The sequence below is a fragment of the Lissotriton vulgaris genome, chromosome 6 (genome assembly GCF_964263255.1).
Source record: "Lissotriton vulgaris chromosome 6, aLisVul1.2, whole genome shotgun sequence".
In the NCBI taxonomy this organism is placed as follows: Eukaryota; Metazoa; Chordata; class Amphibia; order Caudata; family Salamandridae; genus Lissotriton; species Lissotriton vulgaris.
In genome coordinates, this window is record NC_141694.1 from 551,855,233 (window position 1) to 551,878,869 (window position 23,637).

At 44.3% G+C, this 23,637-nt stretch overlaps 1 pseudogene; it reads left to right on the forward strand.

The window, feature by feature from the left end:
• The window catches only part of LOC147707541 (uroplakin-1b-like), a 46,193-nt pseudogene extending 23,471 nt beyond the window's left edge, over window positions 1-22,722 (forward strand).
• The last annotated feature ends 915 nt before the right edge of the window (window positions 22,723-23,637 follow it).

Genomic DNA, 23,637 nt, shown 5'->3' on the forward strand with positions numbered 1-23,637 from the left:
ACTCCAATTCCAAGCCCAGTGAAGCAGGTGGAGCAGGGCACTGTAGGGGCCACCCCTGGCAAAGAGACAAAGGAGGACACTGCTGGGGCCACCCCTGGCAAAGAGGCAAAGGAGGTCACTGTAGGGACCACCCCTGGAAAAGAGGCAAAGGAGGGCAGTGTAGGTGGGACACCTGGCAAACAGGGGAAGGTGGTCCAGAGGCGTAGCCAGATAAAACGTTCCGCAGGATCCAGCACATCACCAGAGGTAGTGCCAGTGTCTGAACCTGATGCAGGACAGTTGGTGTGTGTGCCTGTTGTGTCATCACTAGTTCCCATTAAACCCAAGACTGGGAAGCCATTTTGTATTCCCAAAAAGTGGAAGGGTACCCCTCCAACCTCTCGCACCCACACTGTGTCACAGGTCTGCATGACTCCACCTCTGCCTACCACTATACCACCTGGTCCAAACAGCCCTCCAGCTTGCCAAACGACTTTTAGCCCTACATTACCTGAGCCTCTGACTCCCCAGTCAAGTGTTCCTGCTGTCCCCGACACACAGCCAGCTCCAAGTCCGCCTGACAGCTAAATGTGAGTGGCAGTCCCCCTCATACACCTGTCTCTCATACAGGTGTGCTAGTCCTGCTCATTGTTTGCCACCTGGGTGTGTTGCTGGTCATGGAAGGGTACAGTGAAACACAGTCACTGTGCAGCCTCTCATGTACCTGCTGTGCCACCTGCCCTGGACACTGGCCCTGTTGCTCTGCTGTGTTGTACTCTCCCCTGTGCCATGGACACTGGCCCTGTTGCTCTGCTGTGTTGGAGCCTCCCCTGTGCTGCCTCACATGTACCTGCTGTGACACCTGCCCTGGACACTGGCCCTGTTGCTCAGCTGTGTTGGAGTCTCACCTGTGCCCTGGACACTGGCCCTGTTGCTCTGCTGTGTTGTGCTCTCCCATGTGCCATGGACACTGGCCCTGTTGCTCTGCTGTGTTGTACTCCCACCTGTGCCATGGACACTGCCCCTGTTGCTCTGCTGTGTTGTACTCTCACCTGTGCCCTGGACACTGGCCCTGTTGCTCAGCTGTGTTGTACTCTCACCTGTGCCATGGACACTGGCTCTGTTGCTCTGCTGTGTTGTACTCTCACCTGTGCCATGGACACTGGCCCTGTTGCTCTGCTGAGTTGTACTCTCACCTGTGCCATTGTTGTAAACGAATCTAGGACTCTAGTGTAATTTTCCCGATTCATGCCCTTATATAGGTATAACTTATAATATCCTTATATAGGCATAAGAATCATAACCATATTTAGACACAGCCAATGCAGTCCGAATACGGCATGGCTACTTCCACTAAGCTCCTAGAGTACAACGAGTTCTTGTAGACAACCAGCCTTCAGCAGTACGGGACTTCCCCCTGCTTCAGTATTGGTTTGTCCCAGAACTCCTGGAGCGTGTAAAGAACTTCGAGTTCTTAGTGACGTTATTATGTCCACCCTTACGTCAAACTCGGGACCGACTAACTACTTGCCCAACGCCCTGCTGTAGCGAGTGCCGAAGGAAGCCGACCCTCCAGCTGACGCACTGAGAGAGACGCTGTCTTTTCTCCTGCCGAGAAATCCAGCTCCAGTGTTTCCCTGCTACCTTTGCGTGTTACTGGGAGATCGAGTCCTGAGAGAGAGATACAAGACCTCCTTCATTCTATTACCAAGCTATGGAGCTGATTAGACCCTTAGAGAATTCTTGGATAGATTCTTGGCAGAAACTATTTAACTCAAGCTACACCTCACTTACTTCTTCCCTTGTACTAGACTTAGGTTAGGTACACTGGGGTAGGCGTATTTTAGATGCACCAGTTGAAAACTTTTAGTCATTATTTATCATTGTATGTATTTTATCTATTTTATGTATCTTATGGCTTAGAAACCATATAATGCTTTTACAGTATTATTTCATAATACTCTTTTTACTGTACGCACTTTACTTCATAGCAAGTATTACGATTATAGCAATTCACTTCTCTTGCATGAGAAAGAAGACTGCTCAATAAATAACCTTTTTATTGAAAACGCCCGTCTCTCTATTTCTCTGCAAAAACCCTGGTGAAACGAAGCATGCACGATTGAATGAGTGAAATAACCATCTATTGCTTCCACGACTCTGAAGCTATATTTCTTATTCTTGGGGAACAAAGTTGTCATGTTATATGGTTGACAGAGACTAATCCCTTCTTGTTTATTCGAGAAAGTTTCTAGTGACCTCTGAGCTAGCTGGCATTCACAATCAAGTCTAACATATTCAATAGAGACCTAGTCGACTTCAGTCTTACGTCTAAACTATTGTTTATGTTATTCCAATGCACAGAGCCTATTGAGAATATAGGAACTACACTACATCATGGATACTGGCCCTGTTGCTCTGCTGTGTTGTACTCTTACCTGTGCCATGGACACTGGCCCTGTTGCTCTGCTGTGTTGTACTCTCACCTGTGCCATGGACACTAGCCCTGTTGCTCTGCTGTGTTGTACTCTTCCCTGTGCCATGGACACTGGCCCTGTTGCTATGCTGTGTTGTACTCTTCCCTGTGCCATGGACACTGGCCCTGTGGAGTGCAAAAAAACGATGGATTTAGGCCCAGATCTCTGTACTGGGGTGAATGTATGACATTATTCTGCATTCTGTCCATCAACTGTTGTTTTGCATTTGTACTCTCACCTGTGCCTTGGACACTGGCCCTGTTGCTCTGCTATGTTGTACTCTCACCTTTGCCATGGACACTGGCCTTGTTGCTCTGCTGTGTTGGGGGCTCCCCTGTGCAGCCTCCCATGTCCCTGCTGTGCCACCTGCCCTGGACACTGGCCCTGTTGCTCTGCTGTGTCGTACTCTCACCTGTGCCCTGGACACTGGCCCTGTTGCTCTGCTGTGTTGTACTCTCCCCTGTGTCATGGACACTGGCCCTGTTGCTCTGCTGTGTTGTACTCTCACCTGTGACATGAGCACTGGCCCTGTTGCTCTGCTGTGTTGTACTGTCACCTGTGCCATGGACACTGGCCCTATTGCTCTGCTGTGTTGTACTCTCACCTGTGCCATGGACACTGCCCCTGTTGCTCTGCTGTGTTTTGGTCTCCCCCGTGCAGCCTCTCCTGTACCTGCTGTGTCCCCTGCCATGGACACTGGCCCTGTTGCTCTGCTGTGTTGTACTCTCACCTGTGCCATGGACACTGGCCCTTTTGCTCTGCTGTGTTGGGGTCTCCCCTGTGCAGCCTCGCCTGTACCTGCTGTGCCACCTGCCCTGGACACTGGCCCTGTTGCTCTGCTGTGTTGTACTCTCACCTGTGCCATGGACACTGGCCCTGTTGCTCTGCTGTGCTGTGCTCTCCCGTGTGCCATGCCCACTGGCAATCCTGTTTGTAGTTTGCCTGTGCAGATTATCTTGCAGATCAGCATTTTCTGCCTTGCTCTTGTGTACTGTTGTTCTACTGTCACATCTGTGCAATATGTGAATATAGACAGTTACTCCTTGTGTGTGTTTTGTCAGTGTCCTTGCTGTTAAAAGTTCTTTTGGTGTGTGCATTTGGTTGCCTGTGCCCCATGCTCTATATGTCACTTCAATATTGAAAAAGCTCTTTGCCCACATCACATTTTTAAACAGGGGTGACAGGGTCTTCAGTCCATTCAGACACTGATACTTGTGTTATCTGTGTTGGCTCTTTTACCTGTCATGCAGTTCTTTTTTTAGTGGTTTTCTATTGTTGGCTACGTTGTTGTCATGTCAGGTTGGGGTACACTGCCAGCAAAGGGTGTGATGCTGTGCACAGGTTTGCATGCAGGCTGGGCAATGTCATTATGTTTGTGTGTTATTCCTGCATATGTGCCCAGCTGTGTATGTGTATGGTCGTTTTGTGTTGGCCCTTAGTCCTGGTCCCCTGGCCTACATTCTAGAGCCTTGCCAACACTTTGTCTGTCATCAGAACACGCTAGGAGCAATTTAGAGCTACTGCGTGCAACGTTTTTGTACTTTTAAAAATCGCCAAATTTTACTTCTAAATTGTTGAATTTTCACACTGCTTGCACTCAGCACACCTGGCACCCACTTGGCACCATTTTCGCCTTGTTTTGACGATCCCAGCCGACTTTAGGGCTGAAGATCGAGGTGCAGAGCAAACAGATTCTACGGCGGCCATATTGGGTGAGGGGGCGAGAGCGGTGAGAGCGCTCCAGTCTCCTGTACTTAAGGAGCCCCTAGGAGGCAGGCGCGTGATTCTAGAGCCTTGCCAACACTTTGTCTGTCATCAGAACACGCTAGGAGCAATTTAGAGCTACTGCGTGCAACGTTTTTGTACTTTTAAAAATCGCCGAATTTTACTTCTAAATTGTTGAATTTTCACACTGCTTGCACTCAGCACACCTGGCACCCACTTGGCACCATTTTCGCCTTGCTTTGACGATCCCAGCCGACTTTAGGGCTGAAGATCGAGGTGCAGAGCAAACAGATTCTACGGCGGCCATATTGGGTGAGGGGGCGAGAGCGGTGAGAGCGCTCCAGTCTCCTGTACTTAAGGAAACGGTCGTTCTCCGCGCTAGCGGTCGCGTTTGCGGACGCGCCTCCTCAGCGCCAGAGTCACGCCAGAGTCAGCCCGTCTGCGCCCGTCAGCGTTCCGGCAGCAGACGGGGCAGGACGGCTGGCTGGCATTTACCTTTGGTTGGTGCCCTACTCTTCTCGGCTTGAGCTATGTGTTTCTCTTACTCCTCAGAGACCCTCTTAAATATGCGTCCTCCGGTAGGTCGCTGCCACTCTGTCTTTCCTGGTTGCCGTGCCCGTAGGAAAGGTGGCACTGAGTGCGGTTGGCGCTTTCCTATACACAACAAGCCGAATTTGATCCATCAACCTATCACTACCACCTGACTACTCCTTAACACACGTTCCCTAGGCTGTCATGCGCTAGATATTTGGAATCTGCTCGATAACTCTAATATATCCTGCCTCTTTCTCACAGAGACTTGGCTTAGTGATACCTCGGCCCCTGACTTAGTCAACGCCATCCCACCGAACTATTCCATTATCAGGAGGGACAGAACATCTGGGCGCCGGGGTGGTGTGGCTATCATAGTTAACAACCAGCTACACTGCACTACCTTCCCGATAGACATTATTCAGGACACCGAGGCGCTCGGCTTCACACTTCATTTGTCTCCCCACCAGGCATGTACCGGCATTCTCGTATATAGAACTCCCGGTCCCTTAGGTTCTTTCCTGGATGAATTACAGGTAGCACTTTCTGTCCCATGTCTTAAATCAGAACATTGTTTACTTTTAGGCGACCTAAACATACACATGGATGAGGCCACAAATCCTGACACAATGAAACTCATGGAGGTCACAACAGCATTAGGACTTACACCTTTCATTCACGATCCCACGCATAATAAGGGCCATACTCTGGACCAAGTTTTTTCCACCGTCCCTATTAATGTACTTGCTCCTCAGCCAGTATTATGGTCGGATCATTACTTAATCTCCTTTTTCCTATTAAGTACCCCTCCCCCTAGACCAAATCCCACTACCTCTGCTAAACGACTTTCCAGGCCTTTTCATCTGCTCTCTAATGAGTTGCTACTACAGGCCATGTCATGTTCACCCTGCACCTTGTCAGGTAATGTGGAAATCGATCTAGCTCATTACACTGACTGGCTCACGACTATACTGGCGGATCTCGTGCCTGAGAAAGCCGCTAAACCCGGAAACAAGCGTCCTTCTGCTCCTTGGTTCACATCTCAGCTTAGAGAAGCCCGTCAAAACTGCAAGAGAGCAGAAAGAGCCTGGAGGAAAGACTACAATCCTCTTGAGAAAGAAAAATTTAAAAACTTAACTAGATCTTACCACAAGATGATTTGGAGTGGAAAAAAATCCTATCTTGAACGTCGGATAGATGAATCTGAAAACTCCTGTAAGGAACTCTTTAAAATTGTCAAGGTTTTACTTCTCCGTCCCTAGGCATCTCTGCTCAGTCTCACTCAGAACCTTGGCTGACTGAACTGGCACATTATTTTGTAGATAAAATAACATCTATTCAAGCCTCTCTTGCCATTTACTCAAAACAGCCTCAGGATGCTGCTCTTGGTGCCCTCTCCTCTTCACAACCCACCCTCTGGGAATTCCCGCAGCTGAGCCTTGCTGCCTCATTAGACCATCTGACAAGCTTGAAGTCGGGCTCTCCTCTAGATCCTTGCCCGGTCTCTTGCCTTAACAAAATAGCCCCTGTGCTAAATGGCCCCATCAATTCCATTCTTAATTCCTCTTTGTCTTCTGGCGTAGTCCCTCAGGCTTGGAAGAGTGCTCTCATCCTTCCACTCATAAAAAAAACAGCTTTGGATCCCATCATACATGCCAACTACAGGCCTATTTCTCTCCTCCCTGCTCTGGCAAAGGTGGCGGAAAGACATGTGCACAGATCTATCTCTGACTTCATCGAGAATAACAATCTGTTGCACCCCACTCAATCTGGGTTTCGTGCGAATTACAGCACAGAGATCGCACTACTTGAAGTCACCACTGCCATCAGAGAGGTCTTGGATACTGGAGGAAAGGCCATGTTGGTCATGTTGGACCTGTCGGCGGCGTTCGACACCGTTCCCCATGATACCCTCCTAATTCGACTCTGGGATTGTGGTCTCCGGGGGACGGTGTGGAACTGGCTCAAATCATTTCTAGCTAGCCGTCGACAAACGATCTGGGCGCCACCTCACTCCGCAGCTATGGCAACTCTGGAAGTGGGGGTCCCTCAGGGGTCTATTCTTAGCCCCCTGCTCTTTAACATCTTTCTGGCCCACCTTGCAGAGGTTGCGGAGTCGTTCGGCGCTCAGATCGTGTCTTACGCTGACGACACCCAGCTCTTGTTCACATACGACAAGAATGAGGTGTTTGATGGGATCCGCATCAGAGGCTGCCTAGAAGCAGTCTTTGATTGGTTCAAAAGACACGGCTTAAAATGCAACTCCGATAAATCGGAGCTGCTTTTTTTTGGATGTGTCTCTGAACCAAACTGGAAAAGTTGGTGGCCACAAGACCTGTTTCCACCGGTTAATGCAAGTACCAAGGCTAAAAATCTTGGTATCATTGTTGACAATGAGTTAACCTTTGGGCCTCAAATATCCTGTCTTTCGGGGAAATGTTTCGGGATCCTGCGGATGCTCAGGAAATTCCTCCCCTTGATTTCTATGAACCATCGAAGGGTCATTGTCCAAGCACTTGTCGGGTCGCGTTTGGACTATGCAAATGCCCTCTATCTAGGACTCCCTAAATATCTCGTGAGGAGACTTCAAGTAGTCCAAAATTCAGCTGCCAGGGCTATTTATGGACTCCCTAGACGAGCTAGTGCTTCAGACTTGTTGAAGGAATTGCACTGGCTTCCTATAGCCAAGAGGGCTCTCTTTAAAAGCCTGACGCTGACCTACAAGGCCCTTCATGACTCAGGCCCTAGGTACATTAGGAAGCGCCTTGCTCTTTACAAGCCGAGCAGAACTTTGCGATCTGCCTCCTTGTCTAAAATGGTTGTTCCGTCCATCAAGCGAACCAGACAAGGGGGGCGCTCTTTTCATTACCTGGCCCCGCGCGCCTGGAATGAGCTTCCCATTTCTCTCAGACAGGCCCCTAGTCTGATGTCGTTCAGAAAGGCATTAAAAACCTGGCTGTTTACCAGTTAACTTCGCTGTTCCTTTTATTCTGCAGTTATGTTTCCTCTTCTCAAGGACCTCTTCGCTAAAGCGCCGGGACACTCCTACGGGAGTAGCCGTTGCGCTATAGAAGAACCCAAATAACATAACATAACATAACATACATGAGATGTGTACTCTTGGGTTGTTACGAGGTGTGCAGTGTTAAGGGTGTGACTATGTAGTGGGTGTGGATGTGTGTGTTCCCCTGGATTGTAATAGACACACATGTGTCAGCCTGGAGTTGTGTACCTGTTGTTTGTATTGTCCTGCCCTGTGTAAATGATTGTATGCACTTGTGTGAGTTGTCTGTTGTGCACTGTGCAGTGTGTTGGTGTGTCCATGCAGTTCTGTGTGACTCCTCTTTGTTGTTTTGGTCACTTATGAGTGTGCAAAGTGTGCGACTTGCACATAGGTGTTGTGTTTGTTTGATCATCAATGTGTCTTGAGTGTGATTGTGTAGACTGTGGGGCCCTGCTGCTCCTCACTGGCATTGCGTTTGTGTTTCTCATGCATTGCAGGCACATGGTGCCTTTTCTCCTCCTGTATGGCATAGTGAGTGTGGCATGGTGTGTGCGGTGTAATGCCATCCCCTATGTGTGCCTCTTGTGCCTAGCCATTGTGGGTCTGCACTCCCTATATTTGTGTATGGTACACCTCTTACATGTCTGCTACTGACATGCAAGTCGGTTCACTTTGATGTCAGCTGTCCCCTTTGTTTATATGTGTATGTGCCTGCCCGCCACTTCATTTGTGAGACTGTGCCTTGTTGTGCAGTTCTTGGGCCAAGTGTGATGTTCCACTCTGGACATTCCCCCAGTGGTTGATGTGTGATGTTCTTGAGCTATTGAACAGTGAGGATTGCCCATGTGCACTTGAGCTGTGTGTGCTCTGGTGTAGATGGTTCTGCTCTTGTATCCCAGAGTGGTGCATCCTGTTGTTGTTGTGTTGGATATATGTGTGTTGGATGTGGTATTGCTTCACTTCCTGGGTGTGCTGTTGTGTTTGTGCTGTGCTGATTTGTGTTGTGTGTGTTGAGGTTGTGTCAGTCTTGTCTATGTGTGACTGTTCTGCTTGGTGTGCACACACTGCTTGTAGTGCATACAGTGCTGTGTGTATGTGGGCTTGGCATTGCCTGATGTGCATCCCCTGATGTCCTGTGGTGTTTGTTGATTTGTGCTTTCATGTGCATCTGTGGTTGGTTTGATGTGGCAGTGTAGTTCTGTGCAGGTGTACTTCTTGTGTGATTTGTGGTATGTTGTGTGTGTGCTTTGTTCTTGAGTGATGAGGTTGTGTACTCATGTTGTGTTTGTGCTCCTATTGCCTTTCCACAGTTTGGCTGACAGGGGGTGTCTCTGTTGGGGTTCTGTGTGTGTTCCTGTGGTGTTTGTGTGTAGTGTTTGGGCAGGCATCTGTTCAGTCTTCCCTGTGTGTGTGTTCTGTATGTGGATACACCCAGGGTGTGTGTTTGTTTGTGTGTGTATGTTCTAGGAAGTATTGGCAGCCTTCAGTGTGTGAGGCACTGGTGTTGTGTGTTCCTTGTCAGCCACTCCTGAGGTGGCTATCTCCCTGGTTGTTTGTTGTGTGGTGCAGGGTGTTTATTGTGTTTGCTTGTTGATTGTTGCTGTGCATGGGGGTGCACAGGATGGTCACCTGGCCTGTGACTTGATGGGGTGTGTTGATGTGTGGTTGGGGGTGGTGTGTCCCTGTGGTCTCTGTGCCCTGCCCATGTCTTGAAGTGGCCCTGCCTACTGCATTGTGTGCATGTGTTGACCGCGGCGGTGACGTGACCGGGAACGGGACGTTGCTGCTAGTTTGCGGTCGACGTGTGTCCCGGATGCAGAGGGGTAAGTTGGTGGCATGTGGGTAATATGTGGGTGCCCTTGTGGATGTGTTGTGACCCCCAGCAGGGTGTCTGTGGTGGAATTGGACCCTGTGTCAGCCCGTGTGCTGTGTGTTGTATTTGTGTAGTTGCGTACCTGCGGCGGCTTCCGCGGCAGCCCATTTGATGGTAGTGCTGTAGCAGGTACATCACCGAATGCATATGTAGAGCTGGTTCCATGGTGTTCATGTCTGGGTGGAAAGGACTGGGTCTCTGCTATGGTGCTCCGCTGTCGAGTTTACGCCGTGTCTGGTTGGGCAGTGTCTCTGCTGCGGTGCGTCTGCCTGTTTGGGCCATCCTAATTTGTGGAGCGGGCGGACGTCATTCCGCATGGAGGTGAGTCTACATTGGCTCCCACCGCCGCGGTGGCGGGCGCACTTTGATGGTGGTGCGCGTCGCTCCGCGGCGGACGGGTAGTGACCTATGTTTTTATATACTAATATGGCGGACGTGATGGTAGTGCTGTAGCAGGTAAATCACCGGATGCATATGTAGAGCTGGCTCCATGGTGTTCATGTCTGGGTGGAAAGGACTGGGTCTCTGCTATGGTGCTCCGCTGTCAAGTTTCCGCCGTGTCTGGTTGGGCGGTGTCTCCGCTGCGGTGCATCTGCCTGTTTGGGCCATCCTAATTTGTGGAGCGGGCGGACGTCATTCCGCACGGAGGTGAGTCTCCATTGGCTCCCACCGCCGCGGTGGCGGGCGCACTTTGATAATGGTGGGCGTCGCTCAGCGGCGGACGGGTAGTGAGTACCGCTGCCCTTGGGTGGAAAAAGACGTTTTTCCACCCCGCCAGCGCCGCAGTGGTGCGACAGGCTCCTGACATCCTAATGGGCCCCTTGGTATCTGTCTAAGTGGTGATTTTAACATCAGGATTTCAAGCAAGAACAAACTAGATAGGGATTCTCATACCAATAAACACCCATGTAACAAGGGGGTAGAGTTGTTGGGCTACTTGTCCAACCATAGTTTAACAAATGTAATGGAAATTGCAGCTGTACCCAATAAAGATAATCTCATTGTACCAACATATAGAGGGCGAGGTTGTGCCTCTATTACTGATTACGTGTTTATATCTGCTGCAGTGGAAGTGTTTGTTAAAGGCTGAGGTCATACCTACTTCCATGGGCGATCATAATCCCATTGTTACAACACTAAGAGTCACCCCTAGGCCAGTATTTGTAAAAGAATGTGGGGCCAGTAACTTAGTGCCCTCCACTGACAATCTAAGACTGGCTTGGCGAGGGGTCGACAATAGTGATCTATTCCCTAGAATGATAAAAACTCACTCGCCACTTATTGATATTTGCATGTCACCATGCAATCATAACCTTGTGGTTATTAACACATTTTCTCAACTCTGAGGGGGGTGTCAAACAAATGATATCTAGACTGATAATGGAGCCAAATCGGGGTCCACGGTGGTTCAATAGTGCGTGCTCTAAAGCAAACAGAGAGCTCCGCGAGGCCCTTGTGACAAGCCCAAGGGCCCTAGCACTTGTAAAGTCCCTGAGGCATCAATATAAGTGTATCACGAAACAGCGGAAAGACGAGGTTTTAAAAGAACGATGGGATAACCTTTCCTGTGCCGCTAGACTCAATAAAGGGAGTGGTTTCTGGTCAGCAGTTAAGGACATGAGATCTGTAGGCCTTACGTTAACACCAATAGGTTGCACCATTACTAGCTAATCCTGGGTTTCCCATTTCTCAAAGATCTATCAAGCAACGTTACGGAATGAGGATTTATATAACTACAGAGGTGCCTCAAGGATTGAGATATCCGTGTCAGAAGTTGAGGATGATATATATCAAAGTTTGGGCAATAAAGCTCCTGGTCCTGACGGGCTACCGATAGATCTTATCAAATATAAACCTGAATTCTGGGCGCCCCTTTTACTTAATGTTTTTAATTACTTAACTGCTGCTTCAATTCCCAGCACATGGTCGACTAGAACATTGTCCCTATTTTTAAAAAAGGCGACTGTTCCAACCCTAGCTGCTAAAGACCAATCTCCCTGATTGATAATACATTGCAAATCCTTGGGAGGATCCTGTTTAATAAGATTAGGTCCTGGGCTGAGGAGGAACACATTTAAAATTCTTCTCAGTTAGGTTTCAGAAGTAAAATAGGCAGAGTCGAACAGTGTCTAAACCTTAACCTGATCATTGGTAAATAAACTGTAGCATGAAAATCCCCTTTCTATCTTGCCTTCATGGACCTCACTTCAGCCTTTGATTTTGTTAACAGGTCACATCTCTGGTCGATTCTTTTAAAATATGGGTTGGACAAGGTTTTAGTTCACTTTCTGGCGTATCCACATAGGGATTTGAAAGCCCGGGTGCGGATCGGTAAAGGCAGGGAGGTTTCTGAGGACATCATTATTGGCAGAGGGGTCAGGAAGGGGTGCGTACTGGCCCCACTCGTATTTATCTTATATATCAATGATTTGCATGACTCCCTGAGTAAGCTTACCAATGATCCCCCTGCCGTTAATGGTTATATCCTACCCGCCTTATTATATGCGGATGATGCGGTCCTAATGGGCCGCACACCAAACGCACTTCGTATTTTAGTACAGGGCTTTGTTGATTTTAGCGCCACCTTAGATCGCCGTACAAATTTTAACAAATCCTTTTTAATGGCATGCGGCACAAAAAAGCACCTTGTTAATTCTATTTCCATAGGTAACGAACGTTTACATCTCACTTGCACTTTTCCCTATCTGGGGCTGGTATTTTCAGCCACTGGTTCCTGGACTAACCATGTGGCACATAGTAGGAGCATGTTTGCTAAAGCAATTAACTCTGTCCTGTCACTTCCCCAACCAAACAAAGTTGAGATGGTACTAGCTATCACTAAAATCTTTATCTCTCAATGTATCCCTCCTGCTACTTATGGTGCGGAAATTTGGGGCTTCACGAGTTGCAGCGGCATACAAAGTGAGGAAAATAGATTCTGCAGGAAATTGCTGGGGGCCCTGATCACCTCATCACAGTACATCTGTCACTGGGAGTTAAAACTGACATATATTGAGGATTACATCAGGGCTCGGCCAGCTAGATTCTGGCTAAAAATCTGGCGAAATCAGGCAACAACCCTCACTAGAAATGTAATTACCGACTGCCTTAAATGTGTAAAGGGCTTGGATATACCATGGCTCGCTGCTCTAAGGGAAAGCCTAAGTAGTGTAAATCTTGAGCACACTTTTTTAAACCCAAGTGACACGGGTGGAGTAAGTAAAAAATTCCTACAAGAGGCGCTATATGATAAGTAAAACAGGGTAAGACACGAAGAAGAGCACCTGAAATCCTCAGTAGCAAGGTATATGTCCTTAGATGATGTACTCACTTGCCATCTAGTTACCTTTTAAAGAAGGTAAACAGACAAAATATCGACTACAAAATATCGACTACAAAATATCGAATTGACATAATATCGAGTACAAAATATAGGCTGGACAGAATATCGAATGGACAGAAAATAGACATCAAAAATATCGTTTTGAAGGTAAGTAATGTAATATCGAATTTTAAAATATAGATAGTCAAAATATCGAAGTACATAATATAGGTTAATAAAAATATCAAACATTTAATAATATCGAATTTTTTATAGTGTATTGTATGTGTTAAAAGTGTTTATTTATGTTATAATGTAATTTAATCAATTAATTTAATGTTATTTAAATGTTGAGTAATTTAATTCTGTAGCGGGTTGTGGGTTTATAGGGGAATAGGGTTGGAAGTAATTTAATTATAATTAATTAAATTTTGTAAATTTATTTATTGGTATTTGTTTATAATAATTATTAATTAATTTTTATTTTGTAATTCTTTAAATTTTAATTGCCAATTAATTGTATTTAATTTATTAATTGATAATTATGTTAATTTAACTAATTTAATTTCTGTAGCGGGTTGTGGATTTATAGTGGAGTAGGGTGGGAAGTAATTTTATTATAATTATTAAATATGTTAATTTATGTAGAGTTATTTATTTATAATTAATTGTTAAATAATTGTTATTTGGTAATTAATTAAATTTTAATTGAGAATTATTTTTATATATTAATTAATTGATAATTATGTTAATTTTACTAATTTATTTTCTGTAGTGGTTTGTGTGTTTATAGGAGAGTAGGGTGGGAAGTAATTTAATTATAACTAATTACATATGTTAATTTTTTGGGGTATTTATTAGATTTTAATTGTTAAGTAACTTTTTAATTACTAATTAATTAATTGTTAATTTGTAATTAATTAGTATTAATAGATAACTAATTGTAATGATTAAATTAAATTAGCATTTGTAATTAATTAATTATTATATTATATTACATTGGTAATTACTTTTAATTATTTTTTTATGGATATTAATATATACATTCTTAAATAATATATTAAGGATCTACTTTCCCTACTGTTGCACTCACTGGAGTGGGAATAGTAATTTTTACCCCTACGCTATCCAACGCTTTCCCTACTGTTGCACTCTCTGGAGTGGGAATAGTAATTTTTACCCCTACTCTATCCAACGCTTTCCCTACTGTTGCACTCTCTGGAGTGGGAATAGTAATATTTACCCCTACGCTATCCAACCCTTTCCCTACTGTTGCACTCTCTGAAGTGGGAATAGTAATTTTTACCTCTACGCTATCCAACGCCTTACCTACTGTTGCACTTTCTGGAGTGGGAATAGTAATTTTTACCCCTACACTATCCAACGCTTTCATTACTGTTGCACTCTTTGGAGTGGGAATAGTAATTTTTACCCCTACGCTATCCAACGCTTTCCCTACTGTTTCACTCTCTGGAGTGGGAATAGTAATTTCATTACAAGACCGGAGGCTAACATTATGCTTACAACTTTTAATGCAGACCCAAGCAGCCGCATATGTCACAAAGTAAAAGTTCTATACTAGAACACAACAGACCAAACAATAGCAGTAATCACTAGGCAATCAGCCTCTTTTAAATGCGGCTCCAAGCAGATAAGTCATGCTTTTCTTATCCTCCTTATCATTACTGGTTTAATTTATTTTATCTGATTATTCTTATTATTGTTATAGCTATTGCTTTAGATTTATACATAAGTATTTAAACTTGCCACTTCTATCTAACGAGCATATTGCCTTTCAGGTCTTTTCAGGTGAGTTTTATTTTGTATGTTTCACCTAACCGATTCTCCCCCTATTCCTGTCTCGGGTAACCGTTCTCCAATTTACGGAGATCGGCTTCCTCCCTCTTCTCTCACCACCTTCGTAGTCTTTTTTCAAGTGTCTGTCCGTTTTTCCGCTTTATGCGCCCGCTTTTCGACCGCTTCATGCGCCCTTTCATATGAAGCCTGAGGCGTTTCTTACCTCGCCTTTCCTTCGGACTTCAGGACCTTTTCCCGTTTCTTTCTCCAAGCCCACAGGGACCCGAGGAAGGACCGTTGGCAACACACGCGCTGCGTGCTATGCTTGCCTAGGTACCTTCCTCAATTCCCTCGTTTACCATGGGCGTCTCTACACAGCTCGCGCTCGAGGAAACAAACAGTTCCCCGACGCGATCAGCTGTTTTGAAGGAGATTTACCGTTCCTTTTAGCGCTCTTGCCAAATCCTTAGCGCTCTTGTCAAATCCCATATAATCCCTCTAAAACGATCCATTAACCCTTCCAACCTCATACTTTAACAGTTTTAACACTGTTTCCTGCCCTTTACTGTCTATTAATCTGTGATTAAGAGTCTCTTCGTCCTACTGGACCCTCCCCATCCATCCCTACTATATTAATATATTTAAAAAAAAAAAGGGGCACTGAATTATAGATTATTTAAACATTGTATTAAAAAAAAACTAAAAAACTATAATTATTATCCTTGAATACATAAAGGCATCACATATTTTATTATAATTTTACTCATGTCTGATTCCGACTCAGATCAAGCCAACGCAGCTGAATCTGATTTTAACGATGAATCCATCAGGAATCTTATACATAAAGAAATGAGATCCTGCATGTTCTCTACCCTCTCTCAGGTCATATCCTCCAAGAGATCACTCCCTCCCGGAAGGGATGATTTTAATAACGATGACCTGGCAAACGAGAACACAGAAATAAGGGGTAAGAGGCATAAAAAATCTAACAATATTAATTTTACCCCAGAGAGCACGGGAGGTCCTAGCACCTCAAATTCTACAGGAGGTAATCTCACCTCACTTGCCTCAGGTGTCCTTAGCGGCACAAATTCAAGAGGTGTCCTTAGCGGCACGAAAGTTTTGGGTGTCCCCCGCGACACATACTACCAAAGTGCTCAGAATGATACCAATGATGATCTCAATGATGATGCCTCAGATATTCAAGATGAATATATCCTTGATCTAGATGAAAATGACGAAGATTTTGACTCACTTCTCTTTGGTGGTGACCTTCCGTCATCTTCTAAGTATAGTATTTTAGACCCCTTGGGAGAAGAAATGTTTTCCCCTCTTAATATTAAGCACCCTAGAAGTTCCGAATGGACCCCCCCATGACCACATTTGTAAGTTCATTACTAAGTGGATCAGAAATCCTTTGGAGAGGGAGACTCGAAACCTTTTAAGAGCCGAATGCTCCAGGCCCTCTATAGAGGGTAAGGTTTGCCAAACCCCAAATCTCGACCCGAGCTAATAACTTATCTGTTTAAGCTCGGCAGGGACCCTCGTAAAGGATTGGAAAGATCCCTAAAAATATGCCAAGATAAGGTCTTAGATATCCTTGGTCCCTTAACTAAAATAATTAACGCCGCAGAAGAAAGCTACCTCACCGACTCCCCTCTTGACACTCTTTCAATCCGTGGTTGGACTCAAAGAGCTCTAGTCTTGTTGGGCAATGCTAACGCAGGGCTCAACTCCGAGAGAAGAAGAGTGGTCTTAACCAAAATTAGCCCAAAACTAACCGATTTGGCCGACAAAGAACCCTCCCTTAATCCCAAAGGTCTTCTCTTCGGGGAGGACCTAATTAAAAGCCTTGGCAAATATGTCAATACCTTTACCGCCTTGGATAAGGCCCATCAAAACATGAAGAAGGTCTTCAATTCAAGTAACCTTTTTGGAAGGGCCGGAAGACGGGCCAATCTTTCGGCCGTTTCAACCGACGGCCCTTTTCTAGATCCAGGGGTTATGGCGGAAGAGGATACCAACCCCCAAGCCAACCTCCCTTCTATCCCCCCAGAGGAAGAGGCTTTCGTTCCAGAGGCTTCAGAGCGAGAGGAGCTCCTGCCGACACCAACCCTCAAAGTGAGTACTCCTTCTCTTCCCCTTTCTTTGAATCCAAAAGTGGGAGGCAGGCTGAAGTTCTTTTACCACAACTGGAAACTTATCACACAGGATCCTTGGGTTCTAGATACCGTAGTTGGTTTCCACGTAGATTTCTTTCAAACCCCAGTTCAGAATTCAATTCCGAAAGCAATTCCACTTACTCTGGACCAAGAAAAAATAATAGAGGAAGAAATTTCCTCAATGCTTCGAAAAGGTGCTATCATAGAAGTCCCTATGGAATTTCTGAGGTTTGTAAGCACTCTTTTTCTTGTAGAAAAGAAGGACAAAGGTTGGAGACCCGTTATAAATCTCAGGGAACTCAACAAATACCTTGTTTACAGACATTTCAAGATGGAAGGAATCCATCTTCTCAGGGACCTCTTATTAGAAGGAGACTGGTTAGTCAAGCTGGATCTGAAAGATGCCTACTTTACAATCCCCATGGCCAAGGTTCATCAACCTTTTCTTCAATTCATTTGGAAAAACCGTCTTTACCAATTCCAGGCCCTTCCTTTCGGCCTCTCCTCAGCCCCTTGGTGTTTCACCAAGGTGATGAGGGCAGTGACCTCCTCCTTAAGAGAAAAAGGTATTCGTCTCATCATTTATCTAGATGACATCCTTATTCTTTCTCAAAATTACGATCAGATCATTCAAGATCTCAAAACTGTTGTAGACCTTCTAGAAACAAAGGACAAGGAGAAATCCATTCTTTCCCCCTCCAAAACGATGGAATTCCTCGGTTTCACAGTAGACACAGAGAATTGTCTTCTTCTCCTTCCTCAAAAGAAAATCTCAAAAATAAGGAAAGAGATAAAACATGTCCTGAAAAAACAGTATCTCTCTTTGAGAGAACTAGCCAGACTCTTGGGCCTTCTCTCTTCTTCCATTCAGGCTATCTTTCCGGGCCCCTTGAATTATCGAGCCCTTCAAAGAATAAAGACCAAAGCTCTCAGATCAGGTCTCTGGTACGGCGACCGCGTTTCTTTGAACCAAGAAGCGGTCTCAGAACTGAATTGGTGGTGTGACAATTTGGACGCATGGAATGGCAGAGCCATCTTTGGTTCAGCTCCAGACTTTATTTTGGAATCAGACGCGAGCCTTCATGGCTGGGGTGCCTGTCTCCAAGATCAAAACACTGGTGGGATCTGGTCTCAAGAAGAATCCTTTCAACACATCAATTATCTGGAATTGACTGCAGGGCTATATGCTCTAATGAGTTTCAAACACTCTCTTCAAGGCAGATCAGTCATTCTGAAAATGGACAACATGTCCGCAGTTGCCTACATAAACCGCTTAGGTGGCACCAAATCGGAAGACCTGTCAAACCTAGCCAAGAAACTTTGGATATTCTGCCTGGAACACAAGATCTCTCTCAGAGCAGAATACCTTCCAGGGAAATCCAACCTCTGTGCAGACTGGAACTCGAGGTTCCTCATAGATTACAGCGATTGGAAACTCAACACTTCTGTCTTCAATTCCCTCAATCACTTCTGGGGTCCTTTCCAAATAGACCTTTTTGCCAGCAGACTGACTTTCCAACTGGAAAATTATTACAGCTGGATGCCCGATCCGGGTGCTCTAGCGGTGAACGCCTTTCTCCAATCTTGGGAAGGGATCATCGGTTATGCTTTCCCTCCTTTTGCAATGATCCAGAGAGTACTTCAAAAAGTGAGACAACAACGCTCTTCAATAATTCTGATAACTCCGTTTTGGCCGTCCCAGGCATGTTTTCCCACTACTCTGGAACTAACTTACGATCTACCGTTCCTGATTCCCTCACTCTTAGACCTCCTTACAGACGTAGACGGGCGAATTCACCCTCTCGTTCAGACAGGGAGTTTGAACCTTCTTACCTGGAAGGTGTCAGGAGATCTAACCATCTCGCAGGACTTTCGTCAACAGCTTCTACTCTCCTCGGAGAATCTTGGGCTCCCGGTACACATTACCGGTACAACAACATCTGGAAGATATGGTTACGTTGGTGCTTGGAAAGGCACCTGGATCCCGTGGAGGCACCTATCGTTGATATAGTTAATTTTATGGGAGAACAATTTGATAGAGGTCTGAGTTACAGATCTATCAACTGCTATAGGTCTGCTATTTCTGCTGGTCATTCCCTTGTCAACAATAAGACGGTAGGTAAGAATCCTATTATTTGTAGAATTCTTAAAAGTGTAAGGATCAGAAGGCCTCCCAAACCAAGATATCAATCTCTTTGGGATGTTAAATTAGTCCTTGACCTTTTCTGCTCCTGGCCTGAGAACTCTCTTTTAAGTAGAAAGAATCTTTCTTTAAAATTGGCAACTCTTCTTTGTTTAATTTCATGTCGAAGAGTTTCTGATGTTAAGGCTCTTGACATTTCATATAGGTGCTATGATATGTTTGGGGTCAAATTTGAACTACATAGGAGAACCAAAACTATGTCTGATAGTATCTTTTATCCACGTTTTGAAATGTGTAATAAACTTTGTGTTGTTCACTGCATGAAAGAATATGATTTAAGGATGAATTCTCTTCGTCCTCTGGGTGTTGATCAAATGCTTATTTCCTTTGTTAAACCTCATAAAGGTATTTCTTCCACTTCTATAGCAAGATGGGTTAAAACTGTTATGGGCCTTGCTGGCGTCAATCTGGATCTTTTTAAACCACATTCCATTAGAGGTGCTATGGCAAGTAAGTCTTTCTGGTGTGGCGGTAAGTTAGAAGACATTCTTAAATCTGCTGATTGGTCAAATTCTAGGACCTTTGCTCATCATTATTGCAAACGTATTACTCATATGTCTGATGCTGTTTTACATGACTACCAACAAGCATAATGGTAGCCTCCGGTCTTGTAATGAAATTGCGATTCTCCTATTAACATGACCAGAGAATCTGGATTTCATTAAAGACACAGAGGCTAACATTATCCCTCCCACCCATCCCTTGGGTGGTTGTGTTTAATTTCACGATCATATTTAATTCATTTTCCTGTTGCATTTGTATTTCATTCTCATCTTATACTCACATGCTTGCTTTTTCCTTTATTACAGGATTTATCTTCGATTATTCTATAATTTACTGCATAAAATTTTGTTTTATTGTTCATATTTCTGAATTCATTTATACCTTTCTTCTTTTCAGATAACCTCTCATGAATTTATTTTATGGCTCCTGTTCTACATCCTTTGGATTTAATTCCTGTTTTTTTGGCTTTTCAAGTTCTTCTATCTTCATTCAAGCTGTACTTTGTGGATGCTCCTTGGACTTCCTTTGCTCCACATTTAAAAGAGGCTGATTGCCTAGTGATTACTGCTATTGTTTGGTCTGTTGTGTTCTAGTATAGAACTTTTACTTTGTGACATATGCGGCTGCTTGGGTCTGCATTAAAAGTTGTAAGCATAATGTTAGCTTCCGTGTCTTTAATGAAATCCAGATTCTCTGGTCATGTTAATAGGAGAATCGCAATTTTCACCCCTACGCTATCCAACGCTTTCCCTACTGTTGCACTCTCTGGAGTGAGAATAGTAATTTTTACCCCTACGCTATCCAAACCTTTCGCTACTGTTGCACTCTCTTTAGTGGGAATAGTAATTTTTACCTCTACGCTATCCAATGCCTTACCTACTGTTGTACTTTCTAGAGTGGGAATAGTAATTTTTACCCCTACGCTATCCAACGCTTTCCCTACTGTTGCACTCTTTGGAGTGGGAATAGTAATTTTTACCCCTACGCTATCCAACGCTTTCCCTACTGTTTCACTCTCTGGAGTGGGAATAGTAATTTTTACCCCTACGCTATCCCACACTTTCCCTACTGTTGCACTCTCTGGAGTGGGAAAAGTAATTTTTACCCCTACGCTATCCACCCCTTTCTCTACTGTTGCACTCTCTGGAGTGGGAATAGTAATTTTTACCTCTACGCTATACAACGCCTTATCTACTGTTGCACTCTCTGGAGTGGGAATAGTAATTTTTACACTTCCGCTATCCCACGGTAATAAAATTGGATATTTTGTAGTTATATTATTTTACTATATATATATGTTTTAACAAATATGATTGAAAACAATATATTTTATAACTTTAATTAATTATTTAATTATTATAAGGTAATGTAAGTACTTTTAAGTATATTTTAGTAATTAATTTTTAATATTAATTTAATTTAACATTGTTTCTAATAAAGTCGATATTTTTACAAACTAGGGGCAGATTTATGTCAACTGGCGCATCCCCAGGGATGCGCCAGTTAACATGCGCCACAGCTACGCCACCCATGGTGCGCTGCATTTATGATGCGGCGCACCATGGGGCAAAAACGGCACAGATGCGTCACGCATCTGTGCCGTAAAAGTGACGCATTGCTGGGGTTGCGTCGCAAGCACGACGCAGCTCCAGCAATGCTCTGGGGGGGCCTATTCTTTCAATGCTGCCTCAAGACCTACGCCTGCTTCAAGCAGGCGCAGGGTTTTGACGCAGCATTGCCCTGAAAGTGACTGAGTGAAATCTCATAGATTTCACTCAGCCACTTTCAGGAGGCGTTCCTGCGCAGGAACGCCTCCCCCTGCGCAGGAACGCCTCCTCATGGCGCAGTGCTGTACAACGTGACGCATCTCCTAGATGCGTCATGTTGTAAATAGGGCGCAGGGATGCGCCACGTTTCCGCGCCGTTGCGTCACGCAACGGTGGCGTAAACGTGGCGCAAGCCCTTCATAAATCTGCCCCTATATTTTTGTAAACGATATTTTTTACTCGATATTTTTGTACTTACCTGATTTTTTTTGTCAATATTTTAGATAGTCGATATTATGTCCCTCGATATTATGTCAGTGATCCCCCTTGGGGTTTAATGTTAAGCTTGATCAAATGCTATGACCATGTGATAACTATAGCAAACAGACGATGTTACATTTAGTATTTTTCTGCAATTTTTATCAAATGTACACAATACTGTTTTTGATTCCTTTTCTTAAGGAAACCGCCGTTATTGATTACAAAGCAGCCTATACGGAAATCCTTAAATTGGAGGAGGAAGCTCTGGTTTTTCGTATAGGTTCTTTTTTGAAAGCAGCAGTTTGTTCATGCACCTCCATGTGCAATCACTGATGGCTGATTTTTATTGTGTCTCTTGTTGCTTAAAATTACAATTTGAATGAGTTGTAAAATACTTGGATATCTAAGTTTGTTTACTCATCCATATTTATAATTTATGAGGATGTTTATGCGTACATTGCACATGTTATTTTCTTTCTTCGGGAAATACATGAAATGTAAGCACTTTATAGTGTATATATGGAAAAAAATGCACTTTGTAGTTATATTGCAGTGTCATGCTGCAACTCTTTACCAATATATTATTGTTCGGACATGCATTTTATAATGCTACCGTTTTTATATCCTTGTGTTTTTAAATATTTTATGTATTTTAATACTGATCTTTTTGACCTGTGCTTTTATGGATTCACTCTGCATCTGAATAAAGATTAATTGAATTGAATTGAAAGACTTGTAATCATCCTATGCTGTTTAATCAGTGCTGCGGTGTGAATGGCCCTTCAGACTGACAGAACTACCCTTTAACTTGCAGGGCGGTGAACAGTGATGCACGCATCCATTGGCCATGACAGTGCTGCTTGATGGATGCTCTAAAACAGCTATTTGGTTTGAATGGCTGCAAGCTGGAGATTACAACAATGTGGGATTCTATGATCTAATTGCTGGTCAACTGATGTGCCATGCCTCGGGTGTTGCCTCGTTTGGGTTTGCTTTCTGTGCTGGGTTTCTGCATGCTCCTTGGAAGCATGTTCTACTGGAGCAGGATTGAATACTATACGTGTTGGACCAGTTTCTATTTCTCAAAGACAATAGGACTGCCTGTTTGTCTTGGATAAATAAACCAATATAAAGAAGAATGCCTGTCCCCTCTGGATTATTGGTCCTTGGGACAACTCTGGGAAGGAAGGCTGCCCTAACAAGTACCTCTTCAGGATGTGTAGCTTATGTCTTGTACCCAGTCTTTGTATTGCTTGACCCATCTTGTGATCTGTATGAAGGAGCTCATGTATGTAATGCAATTGTTTTGCAAGTAACCTCACATACTTTAGTTATGCAATCCTGAAAAGAGGTATATCTGATCATACTGTTGCTCTCACGAAAGATTGTAAAGTATTGGAGAGATTTTAGAACGCCACAACTCTCTGTGAAGCACAGGTTTGTAGCTATATTTCTTTGAGAGAACTGTACATTTTGTATAAAACACCTTGGTGGTATTGGCATGATTTTTTTACAGAGTGTGTATTGACTCACTGGTTGATTCCCGCAGTCCCTTGATAAACTTTTAGAAATTGTTCTCTATCTTTCAAAGCGACCAAAGCCTGGAATTCTCTTCCTCTTGAACTGCCCAGTACTCACGACCCATGCCGGTTCAAGCTATTTTAGGAGATTGTGTTTTGCTCTACCAGCTGTAATGTTGTGTACATTGTACATTTATATCTGTATGCCTGATAGTTGAACTTGCCCTCAGAGTAAGGGTCTTCAGTTGGTTATGATGACAAGCCAATGATAAAGATATTCCTGGTTGTTTATTGTGAAATCTTACGATAAAGGCAGAAGGCCTGAAAAGCTTATGTTAAAGTCAATATGCATTTGGAGGTGGATTGTTATTACTCGGAATTAACGCGTACAAATAGGTTTTTTGTTACATGGAATCTTATGGATTGCCTTTATAAATATTTTGGTGTTTGTTGCCCCTCTAACAAATCATGAGCATAGAAGATTTGCACTTTAAGAATCCTTGTTAAGCCCTG